This window comes from Cibotium barometz, chromosome 57 (assembly GCF_041138505.1).
Source record: "Cibotium barometz isolate CiBa-2024 chromosome 57, ASM4113850v1, whole genome shotgun sequence".
NCBI classification, from domain to species: domain Eukaryota; kingdom Viridiplantae; phylum Streptophyta; class Polypodiopsida; order Cyatheales; family Cibotiaceae; genus Cibotium; species Cibotium barometz.
This window is the reverse complement of record NC_141102.1, coordinates 34402310-34429314: the sequence shown is the minus strand read 5'-3', so window position 1 is coordinate 34429314 and position 27005 is coordinate 34402310.

Below are 27005 nucleotides of genomic sequence, written 5' to 3'. Positions count from 1 at the left end.
AGTGTACACCGGCCTTAAGGCTCGAACTTGAGTTGGCTCTCGCCAGCCTTAAGGCTCGAACTTGAGTTGGAGCCTTGGCTCTCACTGGCCTTAAGGCTCGAACTTCAGATTATGCCTTTGTTCTCCATGCTAGTGTACTCTGGCTTTAAGGCTCGAACTTGAGTTTGAGCCTTTGCTCTCCATGCTAGTGCACCCCGGCCCCTTAAGGCTCGAACTTCAGATTGAGCCTTTGCTTTCCATGCTAGTGCATCCCGGTCCCTTAAGGCTCGAACTCCAGTTTGAGCCTTTGCTCTCCATGCTAGTGCATCCCAGTCCCTTAAGGCTCGAACTTCAGATTGAGCCTTTGTTCTCCATGCTAGTGTACTCTGGCTTTAAGGCTCGAACTCCAGTTTGAGCCTTTGCTCTCCATGATAGTGCATCCCGGTCCCTTAAAGCTCGAACTTCAGATTGAGCCTTTGATCTCCATGCTAGTGCACCCCGGCTCCTTAAGGCTCGAACTCCAGTTTGAGCCTTTGCTCTCCATGATAGTGCATCCCGGTCCCTTAAAGCTCGAACTTCAGATTGAGCCTTTGATCTCCATGCTAGTGCACCCCGGCTCCTTAAGGCTCGAACTCCAGTTTGAGCCTTTGCTCTCCATGATAGTGCATCCCGGTCCCTTAAAGCTCGAACTTCAGATTGAGCCTTTGATCTCCATGCTAGTGCACCCCGGCTCCTTAAGGCTCGAACTCCAGTTTGAGCCTTTGCTCTCCATGCTACTGCATCTCGGTCCCTTAAGGCTCGAACTTCAGATTGAGCCTTTGCTCTCCATGCTAATGCACCCCGGCCCCTTAAGGCTTGAACTTAAGTTTGAGCCTTTGCTCTCCATGCTAGTGCACCTCGGCCTTAAGGCTCGAACTTGAGTTGGAGCCTTTGTTCTCCATGCTAGTGTACACCGGCTAGTGTACACCAGCCTTAAGGCTCGAACTAGAGTTGGAGCCTTGGCTCTCGATGCTAGTGTACACTGGCCTTAAGGCTCGAACTTCAGATTGAGCCTTTGTTCTCCATGCTAGTGTACTCTGGCCTCTTAAGACTCCAACTTAAGTTCAAGCCTCCCATACATGGAACTTCGCCTTAAGGCTCAAACTTGAGTTTGAGCCTTGTCTCTCTATGCTAGCGTACCCCTAGCATATGAGTGCATAACTTGGATCTAGGCTCCACCTTAAGTCGAGCTTCTGTATAGATTAAGTAAATGCAAGTGAGGCTCTTGCTATTCAAGAAAAATTTTTGTAGCATGCATTAAGTTTCTTAAGTTTGATAGGTTTTGATTTGATATGTAGCATTTAAATCCATTTTTTTCTAAGGTTTTGAAACTTTTTTTGCTTCACAGGAATGGAAGCTAGCAGAGCGCCCGCTACCTCGCAACCACATGGTGCACCAATCTTTACTCTGGATGCTCTCGAAACAACAACTCAAGCTAAAAGTGTCACTCCTAGAATTAAGGTGGATAAAACCTTCGAATTGAGTAACAAAGAAGGAGTAAAATGGTTTGTGGATAGCTACGATGCTAGTGCAAACTTCAAAGGAGTCCTCCATTTGTTTTTGTCTCAAGGTGATACATCATATGGAGATATGGGGATTGTGGTAGGCGCTAAGGATGATGTGGATGCAAGAGCAAACCCATGCTTCACATGCACTGTATTGCCAGAAGGAGAAACTACAAAAGCAAATAAGTTTTGCTTATCATTGGAAACTTTTCACCCAGCAGACATGACTGGCAGTAAACTAGGAAAGGACAATTGTATTGTAAAGTTAGGATTGAAGATCATTGACTTTTCCAATCAAGAAGACTCAGGGGTGGATAATGTGGAGGACCTGGTGAAAGCAGTGAGGCATGCAAAGAAGGCTTTGGATTCACGAAAAAAGTCCATACGTGAAAAGGAGACAACCACTCAAGTTAGGAAAATTGTGGAGAAAAAAGGCAGGGCCATAGTGAAGAGTGCACTTGAAGCATCTACAAATGCTGGTACAACTTCTTCAAAACATAAAAAGGAGGGTGACAAAATAAAAGCCCTTGATGTAAGCACAATAGCAGCTGAAGACATGGCAGGCTCTCAAGTGCAAGAAGAGGAGCAAGCACTTGCAAAGAAGAGAAAGGCAAAGCACTCTACAAAGGTTCAAGAAATCTCTTTAAAGAGGCAAAGGACAAAACCAGCAAGTGGTTCAAAGGAGATAGATGCGTCCGATGACGAGCTAATGGAGGTTGAGACTCTAAACAAGGGCAGCAAAGCAATTATCTCATTAGAAATAAAGAAGGGATATTATCCCTTTGGTCTAAATGAGGTCTTCAGCATTGATGTGATGAAATGTTATCCTGCTCCTTCAAACTATGTGTATAGAAGGTTAAATAAGGATTGGGTTCGTATTTTGACCCAAGACTTTATTGAGGACCCAAAGCAAGAGGAGATACTTGCAATTTTGATGCCCTGTAATCGTGCTACAAAACAACCCCTTGATAAACTCGCAAAAGAAGATATTCATAAAGTTGAATATTAGATTATCTCTGGTCAACACTCCATTAGTGCTGCAAAAAGCTTGCAAGCTCTAAATATGGCTAAAGTGACCCCTCCACTGCGTCAGCAATTCAGGTTCAGGAGATCTAAGATAATTGTAAATTGCCCGCCCAAGATTTCTCGTGACATTTCCAAGGATGCGAATTTATCTGTTGCAAAGTCAATGCAAAAGGAGCCATTCCGCGATCAACTTCTACAAGCTCGAGCACAATGGCATGTAAACGGTCGTCCTAGTAAACCTTTGCCTGGTGTCAATCAACCCAAGATGGACGAGTCTTGGAAGGTACTCTTTTGATTCTTTGCTATATCTTGGTAAATCATAGACCTACATTACTTCTTCTTTACTTCTTCATAGATCTATAGTTTTAAGTATAGCAGTAGCATAAGAAAGATGCATGTAAGGCTTCTTCTCAAACTACATAAACTTAATAGTTTGGTTTGAAATTGAACTTCAAGCCTCACCTCTCTGTGATGGTGTAGCACTTGCATATCTAATTATGGCTCGAACTTAAGTTGGAGCCTCACTTGCAAGTGCTAGATTTGCATACGGAGGTGATGCTCAAACCTAAGATCGAGCATCACCATTATATACTAGTTTAGCACTACAAGTGAGGCTCAAACTCAAGTTTGAGCATAAGCTTCAAATGATTGAAAACCCATAGATGCATAATTCCTCCTAATATTTTGTGATATCTATAGTGAGGGGGCTAACTTCTTACTTTGCAACTTTGCAGGCCTTTGTGGAGACCACGGAGTACACATTACATAAGACTTTTATCAAAAATGATTTACACTTGCTTCTATGTGATGATGATGTATGGCAGAACTGGGTTAAGATCATGAGGCTTTATGCAAAAGGCTTGCTACCAAATACAAAGGGAGAAACCCAAACTAAAGGTCTTGATCAAAATCCCAGACTTCCAACTTTGAAGAGTGGGCAAATTCAGCAGGCACCAGGAACAGTCCAACTAGGCCCAACGTTGTTTAGGTGCATTTTAGGCCTTCAGAAGAGTGAAGTTTTGGACATTCAAACATCACTTCTTGACAAGAGAATATTTCTTAAAAAGGGAAAGCAAACCCATCAAAGAATGGATATGAAGGAGATGGCTTGGAAGCTAAAAACAGATCGAGTTCTCAAAGATGCAATAACCGCCTTCTATTTTGATCTGACAAGGGAAAAGATGACTTGGGAACAGGTGTGTGAGACATATAAGCTAGGGGAGTATGAGTATAATCAATTGAGGAGTTATAGCCAGTCCTTTGTTAGGGATGCTCTCAATCCTTCAAAAAAAAATCCTTCACTTCCAAAAAGTGTAGTAACTTTACTGAATCACCTATATAGAGCATCTATGGGTATTGTATCTCAACAAGAGTCTATTCCTTGGAAAATTAGGGGGGTGGGTTTTGATACGACAAAGATTATAGCCTTTTGTAGTGAAGAGCATGTACCATTTCAGCTGGCAATCATGGACCTACATGGTACAAAGGAGCAGCTCTCGTCAAAAATTTTCTCCAAGTTGGCACTTGCTTTGAACACACTAAACTCACAATATGAATATATTCTTGTGTGTTTTGTTGATTTCATCACCATTGGAATGCTTATCGAAGGGATTTCTAGCCAGTCAACAAAGGTGCACTATGAATTTGGTGTGATCCACACACAAAAAGATGATGCCTGGACATCTGGAACAGTTGAGATTGCAACTGTTATTCTTTTCATCAGCAAGGTTGACAAGTTTGAGGCCATTGATAAGGTTCTCACAAAAAATGTATTCATCTCAGGATCTAGTGGCCAAAATAGAGAATTCATCGACAAAGGCTTTATTGATGGTCTCATCACAGGGTTTTGTCCTGAACAGAGCTATGTTGTAGAGATATATTGTGGTGGAGTTGTGCTAGAGGAGAGCTTGCTAAAGAAGAGACGATGTATTGCTTTATGCAAAGATGATTTGGAAGCGATGGCATTAGAATCAAAGTGCTCTGCTCTTTTAGATGGTCACCCGTCCTTGCAAGAGTGGTGTGGTGCAAGTGGCGGCACAAAAAAGCAAACACTAGATGATGCAGAAAAAGAGAACCTTCAAAATCTTCACATTGATGACCCACCAAGTACAGAGGACGAAGAGGAAGGTGATGATATTGACAACAAAAATGACACAGATGATGATAAAGAAGTTGGGGATGCTACAGACTTTGAAGATGCAGGGCAAAGGAATGAAGAGGACCAAGGGAATGATGCTCTATTCAATGAGGATGCCGAAGACAATTTTGAAGATATTGGAAGGCATGAAAATGATGATGAAGGTGGGAATGGTGATGATATATTGGATTCTGCAAAAGCCATGGAAGCTACAAATGTTGGGGTTGCTATGGCCGTTGAGAAGATTGGGGATACAGATGTCAACAAGGCTTTCCATGCTCATAGCCCATCAAGCTCTCAACCAAAGAAAGGTAGAAAAGTGCATTGATAGTGCTTATTATGAATGTACAACGAATGGTGATCATTGAAAGGAGCTTATCAACAACTAATATTAGCATAGGTTTTGTTCAAAGTGTGGATTTGTTGAAATAATTATTTGTCTTTTGATTAATACATTGGCTTTTTATCCTTTATTTCATGCCAATGTCTAGTACAAATGATGATGCACACTTACTATTAAGAAATTACTCCATATCCTAGTGTAGCAGTGAGGCTCAAAATTAAGTTTGAGCCTAATACAAATGATGACGCACACTTACTATTAAGAAATTACACTTACTCCATATCCTAGTGTAGCGGTGAGGCTCAAACTTAAGTTTCAACCGTACCTCCACTTATGTCCAACCTTGGGGATGTCTTCCAACACAAGGCACAATCTCAAGTTGAGCGATCTTTACGTTGCCCTTGTAAGTGAGGCTCAAACTCAAGTTTGACTCTTATGTTATGGTTCCTAAATCATTATGGTACATCAGTCGAAGTTTAGTAATCTAAGTTTGGATACAAAGTATATGTGTAGATATAAAAATGACTAGTATTATATTAGCCTTGGTGTATTATTTAAATCCTAAAAGTAATAGCATTTTATTTTAATCTTACAGATATATACAAAGAAGGGAAAGACGAAGATAACATTGCTCAACTAGAACATCATCATGAAAGCCCTACTAGAGAGATCAACTCTCATGATTTAAATGCTAGAAATAATGAAGACAACATGGTGGAGGTAGATCACATTGATGATTCTGACCTGCATTCTGTGCAACCACACTTCCACTCAAATCAGCCCCAACAGCTTCTTTTTCAGCAGCATACCAGCTGCTCATCTCATCAAAGACAACATCCCTGCTTACCCTCAACTCACGTGTAGCAGGGTTATAACACCTGTATCCCTTTTGCTCAAGGGAATATCCAATAAACACACATTTTTCAGCTTTCGGATCTAGCTTGGTTCTCAGCTCATCTGGCACATGCACATATGCAATGCATCCAAAAACTTTCAGATGAGATAAATCTGGTTTTCTGCCAGTAAACCTCTCCTCTGGAGTTACATCTTGTATGGCTGCAGTTGGAGTCCTGTTCATGATGTATACTGCTGTAGAAACAGCCTCAGCCCAATAGCAATGCGGCATATTCTTCTCTTCCATTAATGCTCGCGCAATCTCAGCAATGTGCCTGTTTTTCCGCTCAGCAACTCCATTTTGCTGCGGAGTGTATCTGCATGTATACTGTCTCCGAATTCCATTCTTCTTCAGAAATTCAGAGAACTCATTGGAGAAGTATTCTCCCCCTCCATCTGACCTTAGGCACTTTACATATTTTCCTGTTTGCTTTTCAACCAAAAATCTGAAATTCTGAAAGTGAGTGAACACCTCACTCTTCTCCTTCATGAAATATACCCACACTTTCCTTGTGTGGTCATCAATGAAAGTGACATAGTACCTGCAGCCTCCCATAGACACGGTCTTCGTAGGACCCCATACATCTGAATGCACAACATCTAGTGCATTTCTGCTCACATACCTGTTAGGTGGAAACACATGCTTTGTTTGCTTCCCAAATTGGCATGCTTCACATATTTTCTGCATACCTTCCACTTTAAATTTTGGCAGCCCTGTCACAGTTCCTTTTGTCTGCATAGACTTCAATCTCTGCACATTCACATGACCAATCCTTTTATGCCATATGTCTGTGTCTGCAACAACTCCTGAACCATTTGCAAACATTGCAGCACTCATTTCAGGCATGTCTACATCCAACGTAAACATTCTGCCCACTCTGTTGCCTTTTGCAACCAACCTGCACTTGTCTTTGAAATCTTCAACATAACACCCATCAGGGTTAAACCGAACCTGCAAACCCTGCTCAATCATCTGGCCAACTGAAACCAGATTCTTTGTTATGTTCGGTACATGAAGTACATCTGCAAGGTACTTCACTTTGCCATCCTGCATAGATAATGGCACATCTCCAATGTGGGCAATTGGATGAGCAATGTCATCCCCTGTTTCCACAAAACCTGGTCTTTCCGGGTTCTTCATCTCCTTGAACCACTCCCCATGACTCGTCATGTGGTTCGAAGCGCCTGAATCCACATACCATACATTATCTTTTTGTGCTGCATCAACATTTTCAGACATGGCATTTACAACATGCTGCATAACAAACAACCTTTCATTGTCCTCATTATTTCTGCTTGAGGATGCATAGTTGTTTTGCTGCACTTTCCCATTTTGCATGTCAGCCTGCTTCTTATAACATTCTGACTGCACATGTCCTGGCTTACCACAATAGTAGCATTCACGTGCATCATTATATTGCCTTTGCCAATTTCCACGGCCTCTTTGACTCCCCCTGCCTCTGAATTTGCCTCTTCCACCTACGTGTTGTTGTTGTTGTTGATTTTGGGACTGTTGTTGCTGCTGCTGTTGCTGGCCATAATTCTGATTACCTGTTCGGCCACCTCCTTGACCGCGTCCACGGCCTCCTCTACCTCGTCCTCTTCCTGAACTCGTGTAGAAGGCCTGTTGCTCTGAACTGTTTTTACTTTGTGAAGACTGTTGGTCTTCACCCAAGCTCTTCTCTTCGATAATCAGCATAGACACCAAATCTGTAAAGTTGGGAATGTTTTCTCGAGTCTGAATAGACGTCTTAAACGCCTTGTATTGTGGCCCGAGACCACGTAGACAGACTTCCACCTTGTCATCATCATCTACTGACACACCAATAGATGCAAGGGATTCCACAATGCCCTTTATCTTCAACGCATAGTCATTCACAGACATGCTCTTTTTCTCCACAGTATGAAGTTCATTCTTCAACTGTATCTTACGTGCCTTGGTATTTGTTTCATAGAGCTTTACCAAGGTGTCCCACGCCTCCTTGGGGGACTTGGCATCCTGAATATGCCCAATCATGGTGTCCTGTATACTAATGGAAAGCCAATACATAACCTTCCTGGCTCCTTGGTTCCAGTCTTTAAACTCTTTCACATCTGCAGCAGTCGGATTTATATCCGGTATCTCTGGTGCCTCTTCATGCTCACCTTCTATGTAGTCCCAATAGCCTTTTCCCATCAGGAAATTCGTTAACCTGAACCTCCAAGCATGGAAGTTATTCTTGTCCAGCTTCTCAGCCACAATCTGAGTTATCCCATCATTTGACATCTTGCCAAATACACAATTTCACCAGAAACTGCACTCTGGTTTTTCTGCACAACCTGCAGTATTTTCTGCACAGCGGTACTGTTGTACTCTCAAATGTCACAACCAGTGACTTCAATGTGCATACATACACCCAATGGCAACTGTAGACCTCTTTGCAGCACCCACAGTGTCTGCACAGTCAATCTGTCTTCCTGCAGTTCGTAAAACAGAGTTCTGCAGAGAATCGATGACTTACCCGCAGTGCTCGAAATCGCCTGCTTTCTGAAAAACGGAGGCCCAGACGCGCCCGAAACGCTTTTTCGGCCCGAAAACTTCAGTCCGAAGGACTAAACAGTCCGAAGGACTGTATAGTTGCCCTGTAGCTTCACTCCCGCGAAGAAAGATCCTCAATCGGAGATCGTTTGCCGGTGCCTCCCGTAGAGCTCCCGACAAGGGTGTAGTCACCAACACAATAGGGAAGAGTAGTTGCAGCTCTTACCCTCGTACCGCTTCCTGTGGTTCTCTTGCTTGCAGCTCAGCCCTTAGCACGAACCAGGCTCTGATACCATGAAAAGATGCAGGGGGGAAGAGAGCTTGAGCTCTTGCAAGCACACACACACACTCATAAACCCTAATAGAGAACACACAAGGTGAGAGGCTGAAAATCTTCTTCTTCTCTACTCAACACTCAACACACCATATACAAGAATAAGAGTACACAATAATATGAAAGGTACTCAACCAATACATACACGGGTTCTCTATAGTGTGAACCCGACTAAATGAGCTGGCGCTACAACTATGCCAGTCTCTAGAGTGGCTGTCACACAGCCTGTCATCCCACTGGCTGCATATCACCCAAGATCTCACCAACCATGCCAGTGGTGTAAGTGCGGGGCCTATCCCCCAGGCGGGTCATCAGTGTCCACCGCCTCACTAGAGCTCGATATCTCAACATACATATCCTTTTGGCTGTGTCATATAAACTTCCTCTTGTAGATCACCATTTAGAAATGTATTTTTCACATCTATTTGATGCATTTCCCAACCATTTGCTGTAGCCATAGCAATGACTGCTCTCACTGTTCCAATCTTTGCAACTGGACTAAATGTTTCATCATAGTCCAAGCCTTGGGTTTGTGCATAACCCTTAGCTACCAATCATACTTTATGGCGCTCAATGGAACCATCTGACTTGCATTTCACCTTGTAAACCCGTTTACAACCAATGATATTTTTGCCTTGTAGTAAGGTAACTAAATCCCATGTTTCATTATGAACCAAAGCGTCCATCTCAACATCCATTGCCTTCTCCTACACATGCTTCCCAATAGCTTCTATATAGCTTGTAGGTTCCACATGCTTCAACAAAGAGGTCATATATGTGTAATGCATAGCAAAATCACGATATGTCAATGTTGCGTGATGGGTTTATTTAGGGCTCTTGTAAAGAGTTCCAAGTTGTAGATGAGTGTGGGAGTGGGCTTGACAATAATCCCACATGGGAACTTTTGGGAGTTTTAGAGTTTTTGTATAAAAAGTGGCTCATTTGAGAGCTTATACACACATTGGGCTAAACTCATGTTTGAGCTCTCTTGAGATTAGCTCTCCCTCTTGTTCATAGAGGTGCAAGCTCTTCTCTCTCCCCATCTACATTATTGTATGAGCAATACTCTTTTTTTTATTCAATGCAATGAGTTGATGTTTGTCTCTCTTCTCATGTCTATTCTCTAGTGTGCATGTTTCTTTGTTGATAGCTTCAAGGTTTGTGTGCATGCTAGGGAAGTAAGTGCTTGAGAATGCAGTATGCTTTGAGCTTGTGTATGCATTAGCTTAGCTTTCTTCTTATATTGGATGCATGAATGAGTGGGATGATGAGTGAATGAGTTATGCAAGATTGAGCTTGTGTGTGTGTTAAGTCTATGTCAATGATAGTAGTATTCTTAGCATTCTCTCCATTTGTGGATAAGCTTTTGTGCACCGGTACGGGTTAAATCCCTAGCTCCGAAAGGGATGCAAATCCCATTGGATTGAGCTACACGTGGATCATGCTACTCTTGCTACACGTGAGAGAGTTTTCCGTCTCTCCATTGGCGTCGCTACCGGGGAGTCAACTCAAAACCGGTTGAGAAGCTTGCATTACTACCACTATTTCTTTTTGTTTTTAGGTTTAGGGTTAGCATGAGTGTGGAATCTCGGAGCTAGTGATTAGAAGAAAATTAGTACTTCTTGTGCGGTTGAGATCTACTCCTGCTAATGTTTTCTCATTCATGTATATGCTTTCCATGGTTGTTTTCATCGTTGTGTTCATTTTTTGTTCATAGATTAGAAACGAAAATCTGAATAATACATTAAGCTCAATGCATTATGTGTGAGCTTATGTATTATGCATTAAACTTGTGCTTAATGTATTAATGCGTTATGGCTTAAGCTTATTGCATTATGCAATAGATTAATGCTTAATGCAATATTAGCCGGCTACATCTAAGGCCGTGAGGGCATGTGGCTGTAGCAAGAGGGAAGCGAATGCTGGCTAACGAAGAAAAGTCGCCTGTGGTAGAGTGGCCGCAAGGAGGTAAAGTCAACTGCATCTAAAGAAGCGCATAAGCTGAGAGAGTGGAAGCGTGAAGGAGAGGCCGGTGTGAAACGGCCGCAAGGAAGTGAAGGGCCGCGTGGAACGGGTGAAGGGCTGGGCGAAGGCAGTGGTGGCCGGCGACGAGAGGCAGGCCACTGAACAAAGCAGCTTAATTTACATTTTTTAAAACTTTTGTAAATTTTTTTTGCATAATAGTGTAACTTGCATTTTTTTTAAATTTTTGTAATTTTGTGCATAATTATTATTTTTTTAGCGTAATTCATATTTTTATAATTAGAAAAAAATATAAAAAATAATTATTAAAAAAAATAAAAAAATAGGATAGGTATTTACACATCTATTCCTGATAGTTGCATTTAGTGGTTAGGTAGGGTTTAAAAAATATATATATATATATAGATAAATATATATATATATATAACAAAACAAAACAAAACCAACAAAAAAAAACAAACAAACCCTAAAATTTGACCTTATGCACTTGTAGTTGGGACGTCACATAGACACTGCCATAGGGCCTAGGGCACCTTCTAGAGTACCTACGCAGGAAAGTGGGACCCAATCGGTAGGAAATTTGGCAGATATTGCTGAAACCTTTTCCAAATCCCAATCTGATACCCTTTCCAGAACAACTAGCTCATTGTCCATGGACAATCTAGGACCGTCAAATAATCATCCCTTAGCCCCAAATAGGACACCCACAAGATCTTTTAATCCATTTGAAGCCAACACCATGGGGTCACCACTCAATGTGAGACTTCAATATGTCTACACAAATTCTCAAGGAGCTGAGATTTTTAGGGATCCACAACAACGGTATCTTGTTAAGATCGCAGACTTTTCTCAGAACTTGATAGAGCACCTCTAGTCAATGACCAAGGTAACATGTACATGGGTGGAGATGGTGTTCGCTACGAAGTCACCTATCATCTAGACAAATTAGGGGAGCTCTCCAAAAGCGAGTTCTTAGACTTATCTAAGCTTTCCAGAGCAAGGGAGTCTAGAGATGATTGGCTCATTGAGCCCGACATGCTTGGACCATCCAATGCCCAGTCCTCAAAGATGATTTACTTCTTGTAGATCTAAATTTGGAAAGGGACAGGAAAGGCAAGAGCAAAATGGATCAGGGGGCTGAGAACCAATGGGAGTTTGTACGACAAATTCCAGTGACAAAGGTCTTACAGGATGACCCACTTCAAGAGGTCTATAAGGACTCTTTAGAAGGATATTATGCCACAACTAGATTGCCAGAGCTAGATCTTCCTCTAGCACTTGTGGTGGTAGTCGAGAAGCTTGCAGGACACATGAACCGAATCGTTGATAAATGGGCCAATGAATACCGAACCTTAGATTGGAAGGAGATTCGGGAGCTCACGTGGAAAGGACAACCATTATTCATGGAAGTGTTCTCAACAAATACAGCTAAATCAGGAGAGACAGCCTTTCTTGGAGAAACTGTTGCTCCTCCCCTACGAGAGTTCATTAGAGAGGGACCCTCAACATCAAAGTGGATCACTGCAAGTAGCCCAACTCTAGCACCAAGACATTATCCTACACCAAAAGTGCGACCACAGATCACACCACAACAACGTTTCTCTCACTATGACAATCGGAGGGTAGGGGAGCCAACTCGGCCTCCCATAAATGCACCTCCTGAAATGCGGGTAACAAGATCTTTGGAGGGGGTTGGTGAGGCAGGTAATAGGGACCCACACCAATTTGGGATGCATGTGGACCATCTTACCAAAGAGAGGAACAATTCCCACTGAGAGTGAGAGGCCGTAGGCCCTATGATGAGTATTCAAGACAAGTAAGGCCATCAACTCTTCAAAAACTGGTAAAGAAGTACGAAGGGTCGGGAGATCCATATGACCATGCAGCAGCATTTAGGCAAGCAGTTCGAGCTGAGCAAGTGACTGACAAGCATACTCAAATTGAAGGATTTGGGCTCTCTTGAGGGAAAGGCCCTTGCTTGGTTTCAGGAACTAGAGGCTTCAGACAAATCTTCTTTACGAGTTTTGGAAGAGAGATTCATTGCTGCTTTTTCCTTGATGGGGATTCAACATGATGCAATAGCAAACATCTACTCTTTCAAGCAAGGCGAGACTGAGAGTGTTAGAGACTGTGTAAATAGAATGAAGCAGTACATTAATCGTTGCCCAGAAGATGAGAAGCCCACACCCAGAGTCGATTAATTTCTCTCTTCTTAAAAAATTCAACACTGCATACACATCTCTATGCAAAGAAGCATACAAATTTCAATGAGTGTTGCCATGATGCTATGATTTCACAGATAAATTCAAATTCCAAGATGGTTCTGGCCCTGAGGTGAAACCTAGAGATCAGTGGGGTGATGACCAAAGTTCAGGGTCTAGCGCGCTAGTAAATCCAGACCAGATAGCTAACCTAGTACTAAGGAGATTGGGACAAACCTATCACCCACCCATGTAGCCACAACAACAACAGCAACGAATGAGGAGTGTACTACCTACAGGTCCTCATCTTTGTGGATCATGTGGTGTTAACCATAAAACTGAAGAATGTAATACCTTTTCTCCTCTAGTCACAAACCAATCCACAAAGAAGTGGTGCCAGGCCTGTGCTTGGAACTTTACCCACACCACACAGGAATGTACTCGCATTGCAAGAATGAGATAGGAGCGTGAGCAGCAAAGGGGTGGAGTGACTCCACAAATGCATCAACAGTATACTAATTTTGAACGTAAGCCACCGATGGCACAAGAGCAAGCACGACCTGTTCTTGGAGCTCAACCTCCTGCTCCTGGGACTGCTCCTGTGAGGGTTGTTGACTACGACAATTCAAATATGTGTAGAGACTTGGTAAACCCAGGCTATGTGGAGGAGGAATATGCATCATATTCATCCAAAGAAAATCTCTTTGAAAGTCCTGCATATCCAAGCTAAGCACTTGCCAGTGGAACAAAACTCTTTGATGTTGCTAGGTGGCTACCAACCTAGGACTCCAGGCCCCTCAGGTCAATGGCAGCAAAGGAAAGTAGAAGCCAAACTAATGGGCCCCTGTTATGAGTGCGGAGAACCCCATTGGGCTCGTGATTGTCCACATCGCTCAAGGCAAGCAGCTCGATCCAATACAACAGTACCACAGTTTCCACCAATTGAAAGATATTGTCTAGGGTGTTGTGTAGAACACTTCCCAAAGGATTGTTTGCTGAAACCACATGAGGAAGGCACCTCTCAACCAAAGGTCTCACTCAACCTTATAGGGGCAGTTCCATCACCACCTTCATCAGAGAATGAGGATGTCGTGTCACTTAGAGTCATGACTAGATCACAGCACGAAATGCCGAAATACAGACTGATGAGACACCTCGAACTAGGGATGCAAAGGCAAATCTAGTGGACAAGACCCTACATTCCAATAGAAAAAGGACCACTAGGAGGAAAAAGAACTGCAACAAGCGAACTAAAAGTGCATCCACTAGTTCTCAAGAAGTCTCTAAACAAAACATGAAGGATCAAGCTTTTACATCCCAAGAAGTGCATGAGGAGCATCAACCTCAACCTGGGCCTAGTGCTAAACAAGATGAGGCTAGTACGACCGAGGATAGTTCTGGGGGTTCTGTTTTTATGGATAAGGTGAACGAGACTCTAGATGCCATCATTGATGCTCATAGAAGTCGCATTGCAGCTTTATCTGAGCAACCCCAGAAGCTTCAAGAATACCCAAACCCTCGTGAGGAGAAGATCAATCTAGCTGTACATCAGCAACTCATTAGGGAAGCTCAATCAATACTTGAAGGCCCACCTCCACCTATCCCTCGGGGCCCAACCTCTCTTAAGCCAATATTGGAAACCATACCAGAAGTGTCATCAAGTTGGGAAATGAAAAGTGAGCTCATCTCACAAGCTCATAGCGAGAAGTCTGCACCAATTGCCACCCAATTGAAAGAAGGCATTCTGTCGCCACCTAGCCTTGCCTTCCCATGCAATGATGAAGTTATTGATGCTAACGAGGACATGGCAAATGAGATGTGGGCAGCAGTTCATGAGAAAGTTAAAGAGAATATGTCCTCTATTATTTCACCTCCATTCTCTGAGGTGGATTTTACTAAGGGCACAGAAAACAACTCTAGATGCCCAAGCATCCAGGAGGAAGTTCAAACAATTGTTTCTCCTAGAAGTAAGCATACAATGAAAACCTTACCATCATATTTGGGAGAATATGAGAACTATTCTCAAACCTTGAGGATACCCTCCATGCATAAAAGGTTGACAAAGGAGATGGATATGGGTATCATGCAAGCTATTTTGTCAGCACCAGTGGCTTGTACCTTACCGTTGCTTGATTTGATAAAGCTTCGACCTGAGTTGTGGAATAATATTGCCACATGTTTATCAGAGCAGGTATTGCTACAAAAGGGTCACCATCATTGTACTATACACCCTGAGACAAAGCATGTTATGCCAGTTCCTATCAACAAAGTAGGAAAATTTTGTGAGGACGATCAGGGAAATGCTACCCTCCCATTAGAAGTGCAAAAAGTAGCTTCAACTGCAATACTTGATAGTGGTGCAGGAGTGGGCATTGTGACAAGGTCCATTTGGGAAAAGTGGGGCAAACCAGCTATTAGGAGTACCAGGATGCGCTTGTAGCTAGCAGATGGAAGCTTAGAACATCCCCTTGGGCTGCTTGAGAACATATTGGTCACCACATGTGGGATTGAATATGCGCACACCTTTGTTGCAGTAGTGGATTTTGGAAAACATCCAAACTATGAAGTGATATTGGGTAGACCATTCATGCCACAATTTCAAATGATTCAAGATTGGGGATACAATTATTTGTACCTCTGACATGATTCTGTCATCACAAGGGTCAACCTAAAGAATCACTCATATCGTGATGTAACAAGGTCTCCAATAGATGAGTTTGATTCTGCTTCATCTGAGGGCTCAAGAGTTACATTGTCAGATGGGCGAGAAGATCTGTGGATGTGTGGAGCCTCATGTAGGGATTTCAACACTGAGAGACTTAAGGGTAATCGAAGTGTATCAGATGAGGCATACATTCCACAACCCTTCCCTGAGCACTTAATTGATGGAGTCATGTCCTTGTAACATTATCGACATGTGCTTTACCTAAGCTAATTCAATTTTGTGACTCAGATGGATATGACATTATTCCTATACGAATGGTACAACCACGTGACCTTCTAAATGTTTTGTACTATGGGGATGCATCCACAACAGCATTGCATGTAGAGGAAGTCTCAGGGAGGATTTAACACTCAATCTGCTAATGATGCTGATAAGGAAGATGGATGGGACTCTGATTTTGAAAATGATGTGATAATCCCTGAGGAAGAGTTAGGAAAGGCACACCTACTCTTGAGAGGAAGGAAGGTTCAAGTAGAGATCCCTCGAAGCCGACCTAAACGTAAATGCTGTAAGAGCCACAAGAGAATCCGTAAACAAGATGAGAGGGAACGACGTGAGAGACTTCAAAAAGAAAAGGAGGAGTTTAAGAATGAACACTCTCGACCACCACCTCACTTCTCAGGAAAGAACGGATATCTGTACTACGTCCAAGCACAGGATATTATCAAAGACCAAGTAAAACGATCAGATGGATTCCAACCAGGAGAAAAGCTAAAAACTGTTAGCAAAAATCGAAAAAAAACGAAGAAACAAAAACCAAAACTCAAGTCTAAAACCGATTCAAAAGAGAATGCCGGAAGTGCAAAGAAAACGGTTGAGCAAAAAAATCTGATGCAAGATTGCAAAGGAGAGCTCAAAACCGCATGGTCTTCAATGAGTGATGACTCAAGTGGACAAGAACAAGGTCTCAATGTTCCCCCCAACTTCAAACAGTACACTCTTCAAGATCAGAAGATTGTTCTTTAACAGCCCATGCGACAAAAGCCAAGCATGCCAGGGGTTTCATATGATGGTCCAGAAGATGCAAAAAAAATTGATATCGCTAAGCCAGGAGAAGAGCCTCGTTATGTGTGGATTGCCACAGACTTGTCCTTAGATGAGGAGAAGTTATTAATTCAAACAATAAAGGAGTATCGCAATGTTTTTGCTTGGAGTTATAAAGACCTCAAAGGAGTTGATCCAAGCATATGTCAACATACAATTCCATTGCGAGAGGATGCAAAGCCTTCTAAGCAACGTCCTTATACTTACAATGAGAATTTTGCACAAAAGATAAAAGAAGAAATAGACAAGCTATTAGAGGCAAAATTTATCTATGAGATTGAACACACTGAATGGGTCTCCCCTATTGTAGTGGTGCCCAAGAAAAATGAAAAACTTCGAGTATGTGTAAACCTCAAGAAGGTAAATGCAGCTACTGTACGTGATCATTAACCACTTCCAATCACGGATCATGTTCTGGAACGAGTTGCAGGGAAAAAGGCATATAGTTTCTTGGATGGATTCTCCGGTTACAATCAAGTGTCAATTGATCCAAAGGATCAACACAAGATAGCCTTTGCTACTGAAGATGGCATCTTTGCCTATCGTGTTATGCCATTTGGTCTAACAAATGCACCAGCAACCTTTCAGCGGTTAATGAGTCATGTATTCAAGGAGTACCTTAGGCAATTTCTTGAGATTTTCTTGGATGATTTATGTGTTCACTCATCACAAGAGCGTGATGATCATATAGAACACCTCAGACTTGTGTTTCAAAAGTGTCAAGTTTATCGTATATGCTTGAATCCTGACAAGTGCAAATTCATGGTAAGACAAGGAAAAATTTTGGGCCATATTGTTTCTCGTAATGGGATTTCAACAGATATGGATAAAATTGATGTCATTGTCTCATTACCTCGGCCTATCAGCCCTAAAGGGGTACAAACATTCATGGGACATTGTGGCTATTATCGTCGATTCATCTACATGTACGCTGTCCTAGCCAGCCCATTATATGCTCTTCTTGTAAAGTTTAATTGGACTGATGAGTGTGAGGAATCCTTTGAAAAGTTGAAGCAAGCATTAGTGACTGCACCCATCTTACGGGCACCAGATTGGAACCAAATCTTTCATGTCCATATTGATGCTTCAAACTTTGCAATTGGATGTATTTTGGCTCAATCGGGAGAACATAATAAGGATTTCCCAATCTCATATGCTAGTCGACAGTTGAACAATGCTGAGAAGAATTATACCACAACAGAAAGAGAAGGTTTGTCCATGATATATGCAGTGAAAAAGTTTCACCATTACCTTTTGGCAAACAAATTCATATTTTTTGTGGACCATCAAGCATTGCTATATTTGGTGAATAAGCCTTGTGCAACTGGAAGGATTGTGAGGTGGTTTATCATCCTTCTTGAGTTTGATTTTGAAGTGCCAGTCCAAAAAGGAACAACTCGTCTTAGGGCAGATCATTTGTCTCGAATCACCTCTGGGTGTGGATGATGATATGTTAGATTCAACACTTTTCCTTGTAGAGACAGCTCCTAAATGGTCTGAATCCATCTTAGAAATTTTGACAAGTGGGCAGATACAACTAGCGGGTCCTAATGTGGACCTATGGCGACCATTCAAGTTAATCTCAGGGTAATGATGGAGTGTTGCGGCTTATACCTAACCCTGACCAATATGCGGAGATATTGGAATGGGCACATGCGGGTATCGATGGAATCCATGCATCAGCTACTACTTGTGTGAGACGTATATCTCAGGATGGGCAATGGTGGCCTACCATGCATGCGGATGCTGAAAAATTTGTTCGTAACTGTGCTTCATGTCAAATTCAACAGCCAATTCATAATGTCACATTATTCCAAATTTCAACTACACCAAGTTGAAGTAAGTATATTGTGGACTATCTTCAGCATGGTCATACTGATCAAAAAATTCCTAAATATCGAAAGCATGCTATTGAAGTTGAAGCGGCAAACTATATGCTAATAGAGGGCCAACTCTACAAGAGGGGCAAGGATAGCAACTTACGCATGTGTGTATGTGAAGCTGACTACTTGAAAATCTTAACTCATGCACATGCAGGTGTTGGGGGTGGACACTTTTCGGGCAATACCACAGTTAAGTTGATTAGGTGGTCTGGGATTTGGTGGCCAACCTTACAAATGGATGCCGAAGAATATGTGAAACGTTATGACGATTGTCAAAGGACCAAACCTCCCATCACAAAGGACAATATGCCATTGCGGCCTATGTTAAGCACACGTGCTTTTGCAAAATGGGATATTGATTTTGTCGGTCCCATTAAACCTCCAGCTCGTCACACGCATGCCGAATATATTATAGTCGCAAATTGACTATTTGACCAAATGGGTAGAGGCAAAGGCTACAGTTAAAAATGATAACAGAACCACAGCCAAGTTCTTGTATGAGTACGTGTTTACACGCTATGGCTTACCTATTGAGATCGCTAGTGATCAAGGTGTGCACTTTGTGAATGAGGTCATAGAGTTTTTGCTTCAAGAATTTATGGTAATTCACAAGCGTTCTGCACCCTATCATCCCCAGACCAATGGACAAGCTGAGAGTACTAACAAGATTCTCTGCACAGCACTCACAAATATTGTTGAGGGACATAGGACTGATTGGGAGCAAAAGTTGCACTCAGTTCTTTGGGCATATAGTACAGCCTATAAAACATCTGTGGGCACAACCCCATTTGAGCTTGCTTTTGGGCTAGATGCAATTCTTCCCATTGAATTTCTTGTACCTACCCTACGAGTTGCTAAACAATTGGACTGGACTGGTCATGAGCTTTCACAACGCATTGATGAATTGGAAAAGCTTGATGAGACCCACTTATTGGCGGTAATGGGGATGTATGCCGAAAAGAGGAGACAAAAGCAATGGTATGATAGAAATGTAACAACTGGCCGATTCAAAAAAGGAGACCTTGTGCTCTTGTACACACTTAAGAAGCATAAGAGAAAGCTCAAGAAACGTGGCCTAGGACCGTTTGTGATTAATGAGCTTACTCCAAGTGGTGCACTGCGTTTAGAGACACTAGAAGGTGAGCAAATGCCTAACTTCATTAATGGAAGTCGTCTCAAGAAATACAATGAACCATTAACTGAAGCCATGCTTCAACAAATGCATGCTGCACACACACGGAAAGAATCACATGACTTACTTAAACGTCAGGCTCAAGAAGAGGCTAAAGCTAGAGTTGCAAAAGCCAAGGAGCATCGCAAAGCTTCTATGTTGGCCTTATGGTTGGCTACTGATGAACAATATGTCGATCCTTTCAATATTCAAGTGTGTCTTCATCTTCATGAGACTACCTAGTGCACATTCCTATTGACTTACGAAGCTTCTCAAGTGAAGATAATCCTATAGAGGAAAAATGTGTCATTATGATGTCCATTCAGGATCACCAGATGTCAGTGCCCTTTTATGTGGCAAGTAAGTCCAAGGCAGTGGTAGAGGCTGTTCTCGGTCGATCATGGTTACGTGCTACCAATCGTTCTTTAGATTGGAAGAATAGACAATACAAATTGCAAATTGATTCTGATTGCGTATTGGGATCTGCTACTCCACGAGCTTTATCATGTCAAAAGGGTGGTGTTTCTACCTTACACAACCCACTTTCAAAATCTGCTCTTGAAACTCCAACACAAATGATGTGGATAATCGATGAGTCCTCAAGTGAGGGCCATGGCTGGCATGTTCCAACTACTCTAGTCACTGCTCAAAGAAGGCCAGGCAAGAAAGAATTATCAATTTGGCTACCCAAAGATGCGTACAAACTTGTACCATCTAGCCTAGTTGCTAAGCCTTCTAAAAAGCACATCTTTTCCAAGCCTCAACCTCAGATTGTTACTCGTTGGGTCCCAAAGCATGTTCTTAAAGCACAAGGCTATTATGAGGGTGCAACAGCACTTTGGCTTCCCAAATGCCATGGTTTGCTAGAGGTAAAAGAGTGTATCAGTAAGATTCCAAAAGCCACCCTTGGTTTTCCATATCAGTGGGTGCAAAGGAAATCAACACAACCTCTTCAAGATAGGATAGGTGGTTGTGATAGCACCTACAAATCTCCTTGTGTTGACCTTCCCAAAACAAGTATTGAAACACCAGTTGTCCCAAATTCTCCTTGTTACACAATTCTACCATCAACTTGTGTACCTAAGATAAGTCCAACTTTACATGAGTCTCCTTTGAGCATAGATTCTAGAACTTCAATGCCTAAATCCTCTTATCTTGCTCAAATTCCTCGACAATTGCTAAAATTCCCACCTCTTAAGAAGGACATACCCAAAACCAAAGATAAGGCATTAATACTACAATTGAAGCTCTTTGGTAGATCAGTGTTTGAATAGTCTCACATTTACTAATGTGGTTCCTTATGCCTTTAGAGGATTGTGTTCTTTTTGAGATGATCTTATCTACAATGTTTTTGATTGGGATTGTAATGATGGATATGAGTGTTTCTAAATTTCATTGTTCTACGACCAGATACCTCTTGATGGATACTTGGCGAGATGCATGTCCACCATGCATTGACCTTGATAGTACTCAACCTGAAAATCGCGGGGGTTATAGTGCTCCTCCTTTTCAAGCTCATTCTAGGTACTTTTATGTTCCCTTAGGTGAAAATTACTATGGGCATCACTTTGTCACTTTATTCTATCAACAGCATCACCCATTTCCACATTGTCAAGAGTGTGCACGACTCGTATTAGGAGAAGCTTCACACATTTATTGGATATGCCGCTCTTACTTTAGACGATATGGCACGGGCTTAATGAAACAAATTGTGGGAATTACACCCCAATGCCATAACCTTCTTAATGTGAGAATACCAGAGAGAGGACCAAATCAACGTAGATTACCTGAGGAGGTTCAAGCACAACAATGGAGGGATACATGCATAAATGACTTGCAACCACCTATCTTGCAAGCCCTCCTTCCCCAAGCCTCAACATGTCAATTTTGGATCACTATGAGTACCTACATTGAGCAGGTCCAAAATCGGAATTGTTTGCTTAACCTTCCCATAGAACCAATGCCATATTTTAGTGAGGAAGCACTCCTTCCTCTACCACCTTCTCCAGAGGACGGTTTTTGTACAGGGTCGTCATTGCATCCTGAAGTGAGTGATACCATCTTTCCAGTAGAAGTGGACACGGATCCACCACCAGTACAAGGGTAAGCTCATCAACTCCACGATAAGATCAATAAGCCAGGGCACTTTTCTCCCACTGGGTTTTTCCCCTCGGCTATATTCGGTGATTGGCACCAATAACAAGTTTTATTCCTTTCTTTTCTTTTCTTGTTTGTTAATAAACATTTTGCAGAGATCTCAACTAAACAAGAGCATACAAACACGCCCCAATAGTCCACCTACCGTGCACACAAATTAGGAAGAGGGAGACATGCAATGCCTACAAAGAGCAAAGAGAAGCAATCTGCACAACATCAGCAATCCATCAATGCAAACGCACAACATCAACGAGCACTACAACAGGTGTATTCAAATCATAATCTTTTGTTCTTTATGTGCTTTTAACTTTTGGATATATTGTTTGCATGTTCACACACACTTGGCTGGTTTAAGTTTTAAATTAGTTGTTAAAATGTGGTGAGTGGTTTCTAGATTCTTAGAGGACTTAGTAGAAGGTATTTCTATTTGAAGACGGTGTAGGATATATACCAACGGAGTATGCCAAGTTCTTATGCTCTCGAAGTATATTAGTTATCCCTAGTGGTAGCTACCTCTTAGAGGTGCTAGGATTAATAAAAAATTTACAAAATCATGCCATAAAAAATATATACAAGTGAATCCAGACATGACGTATTTACAGCCATGTGGAATGCTTGGTAGGACCTGGGGTTGTCTTAGCACCTTGGGGCCGATGCCTTGGTTTCCATGGGGTGAACACTGTGAGTTTAGGAACTCGAGACACTGGTCGCAGGCTATCAAGTAAGAGAGAAACTTGATATAGGGTCCAGGTGTGCTAAGATAACTTGAGGGGAGGTGTAGACACTAGTCGAGTAAGGGGAGGCAAACTTGGTATAGGGTCTAGGTGTGCTAGAGAGTATTCACTTGAGGGGAGGTGTTGAAAATACAAGTGAATAGGGTGTGTGCGGGAACAAGCCCTTGGTTAGAGGCTTAAAAGAAGATGAGTAAATGTGAAAGAACCTGTGAAAAGGTGAGAAGAATCTATTGGGAGAGAATAAAGGGTAGCATGAGAAGATTTAGGAAGTGTGGAGATATTCTGGGAGATATTCTAGGAAAAGTGAAGAGGTGGAGAGAATCAAGGAAAAGAGAGGTGGAGTGAATCATGGAGACATCAGTGGGATTTGATGCTTGGATGTAAGCTCTATAAATTGAGGCATTGCCCTAATGAGAATTTGCTGGTTTTTGAGTATCCATGCCTACATTAATCTATGTGTTAATTATCCACTAATTATGTCTTAATTATTTGCTAATCACTTTGTTAATGATGTTGATTCTAGTGTTTGATCCACCATAGCTCATCACAATGCTCTAATTTCAACACAGGGGGCAGGGTTTCTCACTCGGGGCCTCGCCCACGAATGTCCGGGCACGAGACTAGGCTGGTGGTCACTCCGAAAACCGAAACCGATAAATTTTTCCACGCCCGAAAAGCAAGGACGATTCCACCTTTTTGAATTTTCTTAACGAATTTTTCTAATGAGATCAATTCTAAACTATCCTTCACCTGAATAAACTAGATAGAAGGAAACTATCACTGATATAATTTGATCATCTGAGTAAATTCAACGCTTTTTTCCTAATCAAGATCAGGCACAACCGTTGATCCACTCAATTGAGAAATTTATCAGGGAATTAACTAGCTACTCGAATCCTAGCGTAATCCTAAGATTTTTCAGTGTGATTATTAAAACTCCATTGATTCCAGCCTAACCCCATCCGGCCCATGGGTTAGCCACCACCCTACCACTGGAATCGGTAGAACCAAACAAGTACTCACCCACCCTTAATTGAAATGCCTTTCTTAACTTTAGCTTTAGAAAATAGGTACGCACACACTCCTCTTTAAAACTTTAATATAAAAATAATCCATTGACAAAACAGATTTGATCATAGATTTCATAATTCAAAATTTTCATTCAATCACAATACCACTCTGGACTCTCCGTTGGGACCAGCTGGTCAGCAACGAGATCCAGTAACAGATTACAATAATTACTTCGTCAACATACATATATATATCTTCCTCGACATACGTATGGGTGTCCTAAGCACCGCAAGCCCGTGCATCGCCTGGTCAGAACCCTCCAGGATCCTCCTTTAGGTGTCCTGGTATCTCACTCAGGGACTGCTTTGTCGGCCCTCGCCCATCGTACCAAAAGCACACCATTTTTCACCATATCCAGGCTGGTCAAGACCTGGGCAGGTTTTTACCGCGTGAGCTGTCCCTCGAACACTCCCTGCCAGTTGTTGCAACCGAACTTCCCTTAGATAAACATATATGCCAAATGCTCCCTCCAGCATTCTGGCGTAAGATAGTCCTTTAAGAAAACAAGGTTTCTATGCAAGTTTTCAGCTTTGATTTTGTTTGAAAACCATGAATAAATCTTAAATCCATATCCCAACACTTCTAGATCCAGGTCTGAATTCCAAACAGAATTCCTCGAATTCTGTTAACTTGATCCTCACATCAAAATCAAAAGTCTTAACTTAGTTTCATATTTGGTGGGGGATTGGAGTACATTTTTCTGAACTGGGCACATCGTCATTGATTGAAATTGACGAAGGAATTAGGTCTTGGTCAATAGTCTGAATCAGAGTTTGGGTCTGGAAAGGTTCTCTCTAAATTATCTTTCTCGAAAGTACTATTTCAATTTCTCTTTTTCTAAATTTCGTTTGACGAATATTTGCTTACAAATTTCTAAAACATGAATTTTTTAGGAGGAATAAAATAATCATTTTTCTCGATCTCCGACTTCGATAGTTTAATTGAATTTTCTCATTACCGTCTTAGTGAATATAAAACGGTAGCATTTCTTCTCTCACAGATTATCTACTTATTCATTTTTCTAATTTTTGCGAAAATTAAACAGAGGATTAAGGAGAACTCTTATTTAATTATAAAGATTCTATACGCATCTAATTATGCATAAAATCCAATTCTGATGAAAGTCACACTTTTGTCATCATAAAAATCATTTATGTTGAAAATCACTCTTTTATAAAGATTCTATATGCATCTAATTATGCATAAAATCCAATTTTGATGAAAGTCACACTTTTATCATCATAAAAATCATTTATGTTGAAAATCACTCTTTTATCATGAAAGAATTTCTTTTATGCATATAAATCATTTATGATGAAAATCACTCTTTTAATATAAAAGAATTTCTTTTATGCATATGTTTATGCATAAAAATCATTTATGATGAATATCACACTTTTAATATAAAAAAATATCTTTTATGCATAAAAATCATTTATGTTTGAAAATCACACTTTTAATACAAAAAATATCATTTATGCATAAAAATCATTTATGATGAAAATCACACTTTTAATATAAAAAAATATCTTTTATACATATGTTTATGCATAAAAATCAAACTTTTAATATAAAAAATCTTTTATGCATATGTTTATGCATAAAAATCATTTATAATGAAAATTACACTTTTAATATAAAAAAATATCTTTTATGCATAAAAATCATTTATGATGAAAATCACACTTTTAATATAAAAAATATCTTTTATGCATAAAAATCATTTATGATAAAAATCACACTTTTAATATTAAAAAAATATCTTTTATGCATAAAAATCATTTATGATGAAATTCACACTTTTAATATAAAAACATATCTTTTATGCATATGTTTATGCATAAAAATCATTTATGATGAAATTCACACTTTTAATATTAAAAAAATATCTTTTATGCATAATTTTATGCATAGAAATCAATAATGATAAAAGTAACACTTTTATAATAAAAAAATATTCTCTTATGCATAGAAATCAATATTGATAAAAGTAACACTTTTATAATTAAAAAATTATTCTTTTATGCATAGAAATCAATAATGATAAAAGTAACACTTTTATAATAAAAAATATTCTTTTATGCATACTTTTATGCATAGAAATCAATAATGATAAAAGTAACACTTTTATAATAAAAAAATATTCTTTTATGCATAGAAATCAATAATGATAAAAGTAACACTTTTATAATTAAAAAATATTCTTTTATGCATACTTTTATGCATAGAAATCAATAATGATAAAAGTAACACTTTTATAATAAAAAATTATTCTTTTATGCATATTTTTATGCATAGAAATCAATAATGATAAAAGTAACACTTTTATAATAAAAAAATATTCTTTTATGCATACTTTTATGCATAGAAATCAATATGATAAAAGTAACACTTTTATTAAAAAAATACTTTTATGCATAAAAATCCATAATGAAGAAAGTAACACTTTCATAAAATTTTTTTAATCAATATGTATCTTTCTATACATAGAATTTAATTCTTTTGAAAATCATTCTTTTATAAAAATTAATCAATATGGATCTTTCTATGCATGAATGAAAATGACACTTTTAGAATACTCTAACAATGGGGATTACTCTTTTTAATTAAATAAAGATGAAATTTATTTCACAAATTTTTAGAAAATTTTGCCATAACCTCCTTTGTATGGCTGACCATTTTTTAATCTTTAACTCACTAAAATTAATTAGAAGTTCACCCAAGAGTATTTAAATCATTCTAATGTAAACATTTTCTACTTATTTAAGAGAAACATTATGAAAAACTTGATTTTATCCAATAATCAATTATCTAGGATAAAGAATGGTTGGATTTACTAAAGAAGAGAGGGGAATGCCTTTTTTCAATGAGGCATAACATCATTTCATTTTAGAGAAGACAAAAGTCATAAAAAACCATAAAAGAAATAGAAAAGAGAAGAATCTCCAACTTACATAGATAATTTGAGAGCTTTCCTTTGGCTTGAGGGTTCTACTCTTGTTTGAAAGAAGAGTGACCACCTCCTCACCCTCTTTCGTTCAATAGTCTCCTTATCTCCATGTAGAGGCCTTGATTCCTCATACATAGGAGTATTAGCTACTGTTTCATGGACCATGCGAGCCACTTGTGGTGGTGTCGGTCTTGACCTTGCTACCACCCTGTCGAGCAACTTGCTCAAGCTTGCTCCCTCATCTTTGTGCTTCCCCATCTGATATGCATATTGCTTTTCACTTTGTAGTAAAGCATTTGCCATATCTGAAA